At 40.7% G+C, this 14369-nt stretch overlaps 1 protein-coding gene across 6 annotated transcripts in view; it reads right to left on the bottom strand.

The window, feature by feature from the left end:
• Positions 1-14369, bottom strand: part of ENOX1 (ecto-NOX disulfide-thiol exchanger 1) — a 373111-nt gene that overhangs the window by 289654 nt on the left and 69088 nt on the right. For all 6 annotated transcript variants that reach the window (XM_042806116.1, XM_042806120.1, XM_042806117.1 and 3 more), the window contains exon 2: positions 3871-3945. The gene's annotated coding sequence lies outside the window, so the exon portion shown is untranslated. The remainder of the gene's footprint in view (positions 1-3870; positions 3946-14369) is intronic.

Genomic DNA, 14369 nt, shown 5'->3' with positions numbered 1-14369 from the left:
TAAATAGAAGGGAAAACACAGCAGAGATGTATATTAATAAATACAGCGCAGTGCCTAGATGGGGAAGCAAACTAAAAATGAACAGAGAATTGCTAAAAGCTGACACCTTCTCTAACCAAACCAAATTGTTACTGCCCAGCTAATACAGGGGGATGCACAGTCCTGCTTTATCTCCCAGCCGCTCCACGGGGCTGGTCCAAAACTCACCGGGAGCCACACAGTCCTTTTTGGATGAAGCCTCAAGTAAAAACAGGAATAGACAAAACATCTGTATGTAACTCCTGGCTGAGGGCTGTTGCAACCCCAGCTTTTTGCTGGAGCAGCCTCAAGGCTGCTCAGACTCTCTTCCCTGCAGGCCATGGCCCCGACAAGCAAACACAGCGATTACAGCCCGCTGTTTCATCTACATTCCCCTCTCCTCTGATGAGCTCCCTCACTCAGGTACTCCAGCAAGGCGCGTTTTGAGGAAACAGCCGTTCCATCCCGGCACTGCCTGCTGAGGTGTACAACCTTTCCGGTTGTACGGGAGGAAAACAGCCACCTTGTACCTCCGGAGGGGTCTTGTAAGACATACACACCTGCAATTCTACCAACCATCTTCCGCCCCGCTACGTCAGGCCGTGCAACACCTTGGGTGACCCAGCTGCAGGGGACAGCCAGGGGACTTGCCTGCCCCGTGGGCCACCGCTGCTTGACAGCAATCGACAGCAATGCCCGTGCTCCGCGCCCGGCGCGGGACCTGTGCCGTGTGGACAGAGAGGTCACAGCCTTTCCAGCTGAACTTCCCAGCTTCTGCCTGCTTGTCCCGATTTAACATTACTTGCTTGGTTTTAATGTCCCAGAATTGCGTGTAGTTTAAAAAAAAAAAAAAAAAAAAAAAAAAAAAAAAAAAAAAAAAGTTGGAGCGTGCCAGTTATTTCTCTGAGGTTTCAGAACACAAACTTTGCAGTTTTTCTGCTGTTTGGCATAGGCTGCCACAGATGGAAGACAGATATCTGTCCGCCAACGTCTGAAGAGGACCAGATTTTTTTGTTTAGAAATTTTAGCTGTTTAGCACTCCTAGTCATACAATCAGCCAGACCAACCCTCCCCTCCATAACAAGTGCAACACAGACGAACAAGGCGGACCATTGCCTGTGCAGGATTTACACGTGCAGAGACATCTGGGGTGCATTGGGACTGCCTCAATGCTTAGTTTTGGAAAGAAAGGGGCCAACTTTTTTTAACCTGGCTTGAAAAGCTCTGAAACTCATGTACCTTTCTGCCAAAAGTGAGCTCATTTAATGAAAGGGAAAGAAAACAAGATTGCCCAGTAGCCATTTCAGCTAACGTCAGCAAGGAAGATTTACTATTTTTGAGTTCTTCCAACCCAAACACTGAGAGAAGTTGCTGAATTGGTGCACTCTCTTGCTAAATCGTCCATGCTTCTTTCCCAGCTGATAGCTGCTGATTTAGACTGACCTCAAATCCTCCAGCTTCCTCCCCCCAGAGTTACAGTCATTTTCTGCTATCACACCTGATCTTTCACAGAAGTTTCCACACCTTCCAGGCTCGTCACAACAACCCTTTGAGCATAAGCTGAAGCCAACTTGACACAACAGATTTAGTTTTTCTCTTGGAGGCACACATATGCCACAAAGACTGCAGTTCATCACCTACGCTTTTCAAATATTTCTGAGCATGCTCAAGTGGGATAGCACTTTTGCAAACAGGGCAGTGCTGCTACTTCTTTTTCTTCTCCCTTTTTTTTTTTTTAAAAAAAAAAAAAAAAAAAGTAAAAAGTTGTTTAAAGCAAGTCTGTTTGAGGTTAAGTTCACAATTTATGCTCAGTGAGCTGTCTTGTGCTGTGTCCAAAACTGGCAAAGAAACATTGTCGTCTCTTCCCGGAATCCTGTGTACAGCCTGGGGAATGGGCTTCCTCCTCTGCTCCAGCATCCCCTGAGCCTTGAATACTTCAGGGCTTGAAGATTTCTTCCTTATGTAGAAGGGTGGTGCTACTGGGTGGTGCCTGCATGACTCTCTGGATACAGGGAGAAGTTTCCAGGAGCAACAGAAAGTAAGCTATGCCATAAAAGTCCTACAGTGCTTACTCTTTTCTTCCTTTCTGCATGATGTCTTGGGAAAATTTCAGGGAGAAAATGAATGCTGACAACTGGCAGGCATTGGGCAGTGTCTTGAGGAAAGCAGGGAAACGCTCTACCCCCATGGACAAGGGCCCGGGTGGAGGCAGGGGAGAGGACAGACGGCTGGGTCGCTCCCAGACGGGGATTAGAAGTCACAGGTGAACCAAGGCCACACGCCCTACTAATAGCAGCAGCTTCCTGCTCAAAATAAGAAGCAGGTTCACACATTTGTTCGCCAGTTGGGTTCAGACATAAGCTGCAACACAGATGTTCACAGGGCACAAAGGGGACACCCAGCAGAGCTGGCTGCAAAAGAAAATTTACAGGAATGACAGCAAGTTGCCTTTTACAGCAGACTCTCTAGAGAGGCAGTAAGAGGGAAGCTTATTCTGCTATGATTTTTTTTCTGAAGCTTCTCCTCGTGTAAGATCCCACTGTTGCCAATCTCCAGAGACTGAAAATGAATTAAAAAGAGGAGGAAAAAGCAAAAAACATCAGAAAGCAAAATAAAGGAGCAGAGGAGAAAACAAAGCAGAACAAATGAGACAGAAGAAATGCACCACAAAGAGAGAATAGATGAAAAGGTGAGAAGTAAAGGCATGTCAGAAAATATGAGAAATACTAAGGGAACGTAATCACCAGATTATGTGCTGAGATCTTTTGCACACATTCTGAAACCACCATTAGACATAGGATCCTCTTACTGGCCCCAGACAACGGTTCTCCTCCAGCTTTTGCCAAACACATTGGGGCCTTCAGGTGAAGCACACTATGAAAATATTTTGTATTCTGATTCTTACAGAACCATCAACTTACTGTGAAAACCCATTTTTGGGGAGGGGTCCTCTACACCAAAAAATGGTTCTGGATTTCAGAAGAAGAAATCAACCTCTCCCCCATTATAAATCACTTCAAAGTTTCTCATACAGATCAAGGTAAGTTCAACTGTTACATTTATGTATTCAAGAAACCTTTTCTTCTTTAAAGCTGACACTCAAAAAATTGTCTAGGTCTATACACTCTTTAGAAAGAATAAAACTTTCTAAATCTTCTCTTGTTTCTCCATTGCTAAGAGCTCAGCAGAGTTTCAAGCATCATAAAGTGTGACCTGACTTTTAAAAAAGAAATTGCCTAAAAATTGCTTTGTAGTAGGCAAAAAATGTATTTCTGAAACCGCTTGAATATTTTCTGTAAATGTTCCAAGTGAGATACTAGCTTCACTGAAATACTTAAGAAAATTTCCAGGAACTTCGGTGCACCCAAGATTTCAACCTTTATAGACATCTCCTTCCCAGTAATTAGTCACACTGATACCTTTGCTACCTTTAACAATTGCAAAAGAAAACCAAAGGCGACACAGGCGAAAAGCTAGTTAAAGCACAGCCTCAAGTATGGGGGTATCAAGAGTAGAGCTACTTCTTCTGATTCACTGATTTTACCTTCAGAACTTCTTACTTGCTCACGAGACTCACCTTTTTGTTCCGTCTGAAGTTAAATTTGTAAGTTTGGCTACACATTTCTCTCTGAGTAACTGTGAGCATCATACTCTTCCCAATTTATGACATACAAATACCATGTGTGCTACTGAAAATTCAGCCTGCAAAGATCTATCATACTGTCCCATTCGTGGCAGCTGAGATTTATCAAGAGCTTTAAGAAGTTCAGCATTAAACTGTCAACAAAACTCACACACACTCCAAATCATCCAATACAAAACATGGATGTGTCCATTACACGTATCACGTACCTATTTATTGCAGATACTCATCCAAGTTTCAAGAGGCATATAACCAAGAATTGCCTCTAGTTCAGAGTCCAAGACCTGAAAAGGAGATAATACATATTTTTAAACATCACTAAAAGCATATGGCTTAAGGATACACAACAAAAAAATATTGTGCAAAATTACTATTTAGAAAGGATTTTATGTGGTAGTCCTTCTAAAGTTATGCATAACCAGAGATACATTGTGGGTGATAACAATGAAGGCATGATGATGTATAGGGTATTAAATTTAAGATATATAATATTGAATAGATTCTTAGGCAATTTCTACATATGAATTCAAAATTAGTAGAAAACTGAAAACACGTCAAATTTTCAAATAGCAATTTTGCTACAACTATTTGTAATGAAAGAACAAAACCAACATGTTGAATATGCAAAACTGCCAGTGGCATATCAGAAAATATAAATGATTTAGGAAACCACAAGCCTCCTTATGTACACTTAAGTGATATTCTGCCTTTAGTTTGCAGCAAGACAGTGGCATGAATAGGGAAACCACATAAAAATCAAGGATATCATTATGTGTATTACTTATTTGTTGTCCAAAAATGCTGAACATGGCAGTTCTGCTACAGGTGTGAAATTCTAGATGTACATTTTTGTAAGCATAACACCTAATCACAATTAGTCCCAGAGTCTCTGTAAATCTTCCTGGTGATTCTAGCACAGTAACCCCGAGCATAATGCATTTGATAAGTCTAAAGTGCTTAAGAAAGCAAAAAAGAGGAGGAGGATGCATCAGGAGAAAGAAACAGGCTCAGTACATGAAGGAAAGAGACAAGGGAGGGAAAAAAAATGAGGAAAAAATAGTTCATGTGTCCAAATGCACGTGGTCCAATCTTTGTTCTGGACAGTGACTTCTGAGATGACCACATCAGCTTCATCACAATAAGTACATGCTGTATCGAGTATTTTTGTCGCACCACTAGCATCTTTGAATTCTGCATCAGGAAACACTGTTTCACACTGTGCTGCCACACAGCCACAGCTCTTAAAAAAAAAAAAAATAATTAAGAGACCACATTAGAAATAGTCTTGACTCCTTCCCCACAATTTTGCCTGGGTTTTTGCCTGCAGATGCACTACTGGTACCCACCACATGATTCCCAGTGCAAGCAAAGTGAATCACCCCAAGAGAGTTAAGATGAATCAGTTATAGATCCGCCTATATCCACATCACATCAATGATCACCCGGCTGGGAGCACCTATGTGCTCCAGCTGAAGAGCAGGCATTTTCTTCTCCAAAGGCTCAGCCTACCAAAGGAGAACTAGGCTCCCTCTGTTCCCTTCTGTGAGCTGGTAATTTTCAAGCAGAGAGACAAAATGTAAATATCAGCATGGGTAATTATTTCACTGCTCATTTTTTTGCAAGAAAATCAGTCAGAAAGATAAGGTTTGCTCTGAGAAACAGAAGCTGTAGAAAGTTTTATCCAGCAACTGCATGAAAGATTCTGCCAATTCCTCTTACAAAAGCAACAGTTCATTGATTTGTAGCTGCTGCCTACTTTCATGTGCAAGAACAACAACTAACAGAAATCCCTCACTGGTCTTCTCTACATATTTTCAGGCAACGTCTATAAACATGACAACTTCTAGGATTATTTATTCCATGAACTATGTTGCCATTCCTGCTGTTGATGTCAGCTGCAGAGAAGTCAGGCTCAGAAGCTCAGATTCTATCGCAGAGGCACAAGTAACATCACTACATCTCTGCTCTTTGCATCTCCTACTCAATTCCCCAGAAGCGATTTCCACAATAAGGCACTGAGAAATTATAAAGAGAATGCCATTAAAGTTACTGTGAAAACTGGCCAAATATCACCTCTAAAAGGAGTGGGAGCTATTTACTAGGTAATACCAATAAAACACTGCAAGATCAGAGAGTGGCCAAAGTTTACCCTTTATTCTCTACAGTAATGTCCTCCATTTGTTCTGCATGTACTTCTTCATCAGTTAGCCTTGTAGCACCTTTTCCACACAGAATCATAGATTCACAGAATATCTCAAGTCGGAAGGGACCCGTAAGGATCATCGAGTCCAATTCCATGCTCCTCATGGGACTACCTAAAACTAAACCATATGACCAAGATCATCATCCAGACCCTCCTTGAACTCCGTCAGGCTTGGCACCGTGATCTCTTTCTTGGGGACCCTGTTCCAGTGGCCAACCACCATCTCAGTGAAGAACCTTTTCCTAATGTCTGACCTGAACTTCCCCTGGCACAGCTTCATTCCATTTCCTTGTGTCCTGTCACTGGACACAAGAAAAGAGAGAGGAGATCAGCACCTCCATCTCCACTGCCCCTCTTGAGGCATTCTCTAGGCTGTGCTTTCCCCTCTTACTTATCCACCACATCTCTTACCCACTTTCACGGCTGCCCAATTTGTCTTCATTTGCAAGGCCTCTACAGTTGACTACAAGCAGTCACGTTGCCACACCTTGACAGGAATTACCACCCATCAGCTGAAGCACATTAAGCACCTAGATGCATGCTGTTCCCTGGCTGTAACATCTTCAGCCAAGTGACCTTTACGACAGGTAGTAGATTCCAGGGACTGAACTTGTCAGGTCCAGCAAAACTTGTGTCATAAAGGTAACCTTCAAAACACCAGCCAGGTGTAAAATTCTACTAATGCAATAATGCATGAAATGATATTGCTCAAAGACATGTCTCAAGGGATTGTTGACCTGAGAATTTCTTATGACAGATTTATAGGGAAACGTTATGAATTATTGCATGGCTGAGATAACTCTGTGACAGAACGTTTGCAGCCAAAGATAAGAACAATTGTATGTAAGTATAAGCACACGATTTTCTGTGCATGATATTAGCGGTGTTTATTTTAGAAATGACCACCCATCTGACTGTTCCAAAAAACCTCATAGAGTTGCTGAAAGATGTCAGAGAAAGTTTTTACTTGTAGCACACTTTCTATCTTTAATAACACCAGCTGTCACTTTTACAAACACATCATGCCCTTCACAGTTATCCCATATTCTGCAAACACCAAAAAACCCCCAAACCCTCCCACAGTTATTAACATCTGCTTCATTTACTGATTCTGACAAACTGAAGGACAAAGGCATGATTTAACAGATTGCTTCGCATAAAGAAACAATGCAGTTCACAAAAGGATTCATCAAATGCCCCTGTCAGAAAGCTTTACTAAGTACAGCTTAATGAACGTATGCAAATTGCTGTAATATATAAAATGCCTGATACCACTTCAACAAGTAATGTACTTATGAAATCTATGGAGAATGGTAAGATAGATCAATCTAATTTGTCTCAGAAATAAAGTGATTTGATTTCCTGCAGATAATTTCAATCTCTTTTTTTTAATGCCTTGTGGCATGACAACAATGCATTACATACACTGAACCACCGCTTTAGACCCTAGAAGATGTGATTATTCAACAGAAAAAGCATTCAGAAACAGACAAACTGGAAGCACACTGGTACACTTCAATATTTTCTTTCAATGTTTTGACATGCTGGCATTTAGAAAAAAAATGTTATTTCCAAGCCTTGCTGCATTTAAACAGGTCCTGTTTTTATTGCCATTGCTTGATCTGAGGTTGAAGCCTGATTGTAAGTCAGGCTGGTATTTACAGCAGGAGGAACTGCTCAGATATGAGAGCACATCAGAAAACAACATGCATCCAGGCTGATCACCGCTGTTGCTGTTTTCAACATTATTGATCTAGCGATCTGATCATTTTCTTTTCATCAAGATAAGGAAAGAATTGCTTATGAGCTAAAATGATTTTCAGTGAAAAAAAACAACATTTTCTAGTTTTTTCCCCCTGACAACTGAAAGTTCTTTTCATCGACTTAAATAAAAAAAAAAAAAAAAAAAAAAAAAAGCATTTTCAATTTCATTTTGTCAAAGAAGCTAAAACCCACATTCACCCTTAATGAATTTATGGAAAAATAAAGAAAACTTCTCTAATTTTTTACTTGGAAAAAAACACATGGAAAACAACATGGTATAGTAAGCCCATCAGAAACTAGAAAGTGCAGAGTTTCTGGATCTTGGCTTTAATATTTAAGCTATGCAACTGTGAAAGAGACAAAGGACTGTGAAGTGCCATGATTATTTCCTTTTAAAGACCCTTTTTTTTTTTTTTTGAACACATCTGTCAGAGAAGCCTAGATACAACTAGTGATGCCCTGGAGCTGGGATGGATTATATCACTGTTTCTGCACTCTTTATTTTTTAGTAGAGGTACTATTCACCCTTTGAAAAAAAGTCCTCAGACTACACTAATATAAAACTGATTCTTGATAATTTATAATTTTCCACCACCTTCTTACAACTTCAGCACTTGCAGTCATCTACAGACTATGGATACAGAACACAAATTCTCTGGCCTCTTCATCTTCCCTTCAGACACATTCCTCTGGAGTCTGTGATGGGCAAAGTCCTGGGTGCAATTTGCCAGTTCTTTTACATGTTATTTATTAGGAGTACAACTCTCCAGCTGGAGGCTGTCCATCCCATTCTACAGAATTCAGGTTTTCATAGGAAATCAAAAGAACTCTCGTGCTGGGACTGCAAAAGGAAAACAAACACTCTCTAAGTAACACTTTCTTGGGTGGTTCTTGGTTACATTATGCTAGGAGAAGAATCTCTGATGTAGTAGCCTAATAGACAGTTTCAACTCTTAATTTTACATCATCCGTTATACGTTTCACAATATTACAGAAGTAATTGCTGTTACTGTCAAAGCTAGACACAAATTTTGCTCGGTGCCTTAGGAAAAATTACTAACTTGGGTACTACCTGGTGCAGGATTCTCAAATCTCTACATACCAGGACCACAGCTTCTGCACTGAAAATTAACTAAACTGTAAAATAAGAGTCCGGGTTGAAACACCATGTCAGAAATGTAATGTGATGTCTTCATTCTAAAGGCATTAACTTGTAAAATCTCTTCCATTCTGTTACATTGAATATTCAGTATGTGCCAGGCACTGTGGAAAATATTTTTATTTCTCTGCAAATGAATATACAATAAAGTGAGTGTTTGTAACATTTTTCTAGAATTGGGTTTGTATCATTGACAATTAAGGAGTGATCTCTTTAACACTCTATCACTTTTAGATGCCAGTTAGCAATATTTAACAAAGCAGGCTATCCTCATTTTTGCATCTTTTATTGTATTCAAATTTGAAAGATGGTAGAAATCTGAGAATAAATGAACATGCCAAGCCTTTCTTTATTACACCTCATTTCTCAAAGTAACTCACTCAGGTTCCATCATTACCATTCCCATTTTAAATCTGTTCTTTTTAATATAAATCTACAAGTACAGAAAAATGTCTCCCCTTTTGACTGTACATCAAGGCCAACAGATTCACAGTTGATGTAGTTAATAAAGGCAAATTAAGGAAGCTCCATCTCACACCTCCTCTCTTATCTCATGAACCCATATGAAAATATACTAATTATAAGTAAAATCAAGCATTCTAATTTTTCCCTGAAATAGGGAGGAAATGATTATTCTTGGGAGTCAATCTTCTTACAGCTCCCTTAAGATGCAACATCTAATAGATTTCAGGGTAAAAAAAGAGCCTCGTGTACAGATTTCAGTTTCAGTCTAATAAAAAACCTTCAATAAAGTATATTAATCTGCACACCATCATTGACAAAATTACAGTCATGCTGTGTGCAATGGAGTGTGCTACGTGATAAGGCAATAAAACATTTTTTTTAGCCTGTTACTTTGGGGTTTTTTCCATCAGGGACATCAGTGTTTAAAGTTAGGGAACAGTGCTTCTTTAAAAAAAAAATAAGGTGGGAAGCAGAGCCAGTCCACCCAGTCCCAGGTCCCTACCAGCTGGCAGATTCCTGCCACCCATCGCAGTGGGGGCATTCGCCCGTCACGGGTACAGACAAAACTACCTATACTGGGCAGCAGCGTAGCAGCAATATGGTTCTGGGATATATAATAACAGCAAATGGTTCTGGGACTATCCTGAACTGACAGTGAAATAGACTAGAAAGTGAAAGCCTTTCTTTGATTAGCTTCTTGGCAACATAGTACAAACCCATGTTCCCTGCTGAAAAAATAAAAATGAGGAGGTTTGTAAGAATGCAGACCTTTTTCTACGTAAAGAAAGCTAATTTCTAATGGTTGAAAATGCCCTCTCTTTCCCTGACCTGTGGGAAAATGCGAGAAAGGTCTCACTGCTTTACAGTCTGTCTCAGAAGTAGCATCCAAGGTGCAAAGACACCCAGCCTGAAATATTTCTGTGAAAGTACAAAGTATCGAGCAACTTTACTGTGGCAGGCACTGCTGACAGTAAAGAGGCTTCACCTGCCCCGACACAAGCAGGAGAGGCACACTACATGGCCACCAGCTTTGGTTCGACAATGTGGAGACTAAGCTACCTTGCAGCATCTCTACGGAAGGTCTGAGATACGCAGAAATGTGTTGCCATCACTGCAGTCTAGAGTTTGGAATAGAAACTCCACAAGGAAGTTTTGGTTTGGTTTGTTTTTGTTGATTTGCTGCTTTTTTTTTTTTTTTTTTTTTCCCTTGTAAAAGAAAGGCAGAAGCACTAACCTACAGTATTTCATCCCAGTGAAGGACTGTGTAAGCAGCTGAATGCAATAGTTGCAGTAAATTTCTAACCCTTCCCTTTTTTAACCACAGTGACAACTCTTGGGAAAACCCTGTTCAAATAATCACAAGGAACGTAAAAAGGGGTTCCAGTAAGTTGAATATAGATCATATTTTTCACAAGTAAGACCTATGAGGACAACATGGGTAAGTTCAGCATGTCCATGATAACCGGTTGACCTGGAAGGTCCTTAAATAACATCTTGCACCACAATATCTGAAGATTATGATACCTCATTCCTGCATAAAAGGAGGAATCATTCAGAACTAGCCACCAGTAACTTCCAGTCTCAGAAATCACAGGCAAGTCAAAAAAATCCATAGAAGAAACAAGAAGACCATTATGTCCTCCTTGAAAGGGAAACCCCTTGTAAGAGGGGTCAGCTGTAATTCACAGATGTTTGCTCACATTATTTTCACCATTACTGAAAAAACAGGCCAGATTTCCTTTTGCTCAGAAGTAAATATGAAATCTGGAACTGTGAAAAGGAGCAGGATCAAACAACTCGAGAGGAGTCTAGGAAGCCTTTTTCTAAGCAGTCAGTCATGCCTCCTGCTAACAGCAGAGGACAGGCACCAAGATGTCATTCTCTGAAAAGTCAGAAATAATGAGGAATAACTTATCAAGATAAGGATTATTAGCAGACAGGCTACTGGCAGAATTAGTACACCACAGTGATGATAAAACAGTGTTAGGAAAGCAGAGCAATTTTAAGGAAAGGTATCTAAAAATACCCGCCCAACACACACTCCTCCCAGTCCTTCACATCTCCAGTATGGTGATGTTTCGAAGTTAAATGTCCCAACAGACAACCCTGTACTCTGTCTGCTAGCATCAAGATGAAGCACTGTATGCTGTGGCCCGTAGTCTGCAAGGGAGGTGTGTCTGCATGAACGATGAAGATAGCTGCACTTTGTTCCAGTCACTGTGAATTAGGAGCAGAACCCTTTTGCCTGGCCAGCTTTCAGCACAGGCTTCAGATGGGAAAAGTCTGGGTACAGTGCTTGGGCTGTAGTACTGAGGGAATATACTACCCAGAAGGACAAACTGGGACTTGTCTAGTTTCTCAATCTTGCTTTGTCCACGAGGACCACACCAGGATCTGTTCCACAGAGACATGTGCACACCACGCAATCCCTCCTAACACCACCAACAAATGACCAAGACTGGTGTCTCAAACATTTTTGAGGAAGGCATCCCCAACTCCAAGGGTCTGTCAACTGCAAGTAATTTCTTACACTGACCTCTCAGACTGGGACCTTTTGGCAGCTGTTAACAAACAGCAGAATCCAACAGTCGTTGGATTAAACATAAAATAGGTGACAGTGCAAGCACTGGCAGTGGCCAGTCTCCTTTCTAGCCTTTTGGGTAACACTATGACTTCATATTGCATGCTTAATTTTTTTTTTTTTTTAACCTCTGTAAATGCTTCTATGCATTCTCACAAAACCTTCCCTAAATTTAACAAAGTCTGTCTTCAAGTTATTTTGGTTTTCTACTCACCTAGTGCATTTGGAGTTTACTCCAGAACTTCACCTCTTGGGATGTTTGAAAAATTTCTTTTAATTTTCAGTCTAAATTCATTCAGGACTAATTAATAAACATAGTATCTTGTGCTGATATTATCCTTCAATTTCAACAGTTCTCCTCCCTCCCTGGTATTTTCCCTCCAAAGGTATTTAGAACAAAGTTTTTTCCTGGATATTATATACAAATTATAGGGAATAGAGGCTTAGCATATTTTGTCAGAAAGTCTGACAGAAGGTAGCCATCCTCTGGGAAAATATATTTAACTTATTTTTTTATTAATGAACAAAAGGCAGATGCTGATTTCTTTTCCTAGTTACTCCAGTATAAACCAGGAATGATTATACCGGCATAGAGAGCAAAGTATAACCTATGGCTAGCCAAGAGGCAAGAAGTACATCTGAGAAGGCTTCTGCCTAGGGCTGCAGTGAGGATTGTGAGCACTAAGCTGTCAGTGAAGAACAAATACCTAATAGAGGAGGGGAGAGCAGTAAGCCACATCATGCAAGAGCCGTCTTTTTAGAGGCCTTGGAAAGCGAAAGACATTGACCGTAGACTTCCTCTAGCCCAAGGAGACTTGAAAACCAACGTACCTGGTATCTAGACCTCCTCTAGGTAAATGCTGCACCTGCCTTGGTTCAGACTGCACATCAGGAAAAGTTTCTTTGCTGAGAGGGTGGTTGGTTGCTGGAACAGGCTCCCCAGGGAAGTGATCACAGCACCAAGCCTGTCAGAGCTCAAGGAGGGTCTGGTTGATGCTCTTAGTCATATGGTTTAGTTTTAGGTAGTCCTGCAAGGAGCAGGGAAGTGGCCTTGATGATTCTTATGGGTACCTTACAACTTGAGAGATTTTGTGATTCTATGTCCATGCAAAAGGCAATTTTATCCACCCTCCTCTTTTTCAATGTAACCATTATGCTTTTGTGTTGAATTCAATGCCACCCAAATGTTTTAGGAATAGTCTCAGGACACACAATGTTTCAAGCCTTTTCAAGCACCCAAGCACCCTGCTGCTGTCTCCAAGCTGTGGTAGTATTGCCATGGACAGCACCAAGACTTCTCACTTCTTGAACCATGATGTCTGAACACCCACAGACCCTATATTTAAATACTCAAGGAATTCTGAGGTCCAGGACAGAGTGACTGATCAATGTAAAGCAGGTGGCCCTCCAGCACGGCTGTTCTGTATCGATCTCGAAGACTTCAGCACCTAGTGGGGATTTGTCTCACTGACTGAAGATGTCAATATCTAAACTCATCACCTTGAGCTACCCTTAACTGAGAGAGAGAAATAGGTGCCTCTAGGGCTCAATTCCTCTTGTCCTAATGTGGATATCTAAAATAGCTTAGATGAATTGCATTCAACTATAGGGTCCAATGATCATAAAAGGAATCTAGGGAGAGTAGCTTTGATGTAGGCACTTATGCTGTAGATAACTCAAGGTAGTTGAGACAAATCTTACCGCTGAAGCCTGCCTCAGGAGAGCTGGCATTCAGACAGATCTGAAGTCACAAAGAGGGGTTCAAAGGATGGGTTTTCAATGACATCATGATCTAATCTGTAAGTCTTTATTCAGTCCAGCCTTTTCTTGTTGAATTTTAAATAGAAGAACTTGAGATTTGGCTCTATGATAGCAGCAATAAAAGTCATCATTAATCTATGAAGACTGATTTGTGAGAAAATATTAAAATAACTAAATATGTATAGCTTGACTAAAGCCACTATTGAAAGAGAAATATGATAATTATCTACAAGCTCTGGAAGAATACACACTAAAGATTTTTTTTTTTTTTAATAGGGATTTTCAGGAAACTATAGCTAAGAGTAATGTGATTATACTGAGCAAAGTAAAATTTAGGCTGACAGGGAAAAATTCCTAATAATGAAGTGTATTCTATTGTAGAATAATCTTCCAAAGGAAACTGGCTGAAGTCCAATCACATCTAAAGCCAACTGGACAAAGATCCGCAGAGAACAATCCTGCATTAGCTGCAAGATGGACTAGATGACTCAACAGCACTTTTTCATTTTTAAATTCCTATCATTCCACTGTATAAAATAATCCAATAAGCCAACGGGAAGAGGGAAATAGGCTTAGCAACAACCGCACAGCTGTCTCTTCTCTGAGTTCTGCATGCTGCAATCAGCGAGTCTTGCACTGATTGCACTGAGGGAGGAAACATCTGTGTGTGGTCAGAGCACTGTGTTAATTTGGTGCTACAAAGTCGTGTGCCTGGTGTCCCCTTCTCCCCCTTGCACCACTCCTTAATAAAATAACATCACCAGAAGAATCGACC

This window comes from Tyto alba, unplaced genomic scaffold (genome assembly GCF_018691265.1).
Source record: "Tyto alba isolate M040663 unplaced genomic scaffold, T.alba_DEE_v4.0 Super-Scaffold_45, whole genome shotgun sequence".
NCBI classification, from domain to species: domain Eukaryota; kingdom Metazoa; phylum Chordata; class Aves; order Strigiformes; family Tytonidae; genus Tyto; species Tyto alba.
This window is presented reverse-complemented; position numbering and strand designations above follow the sequence as displayed.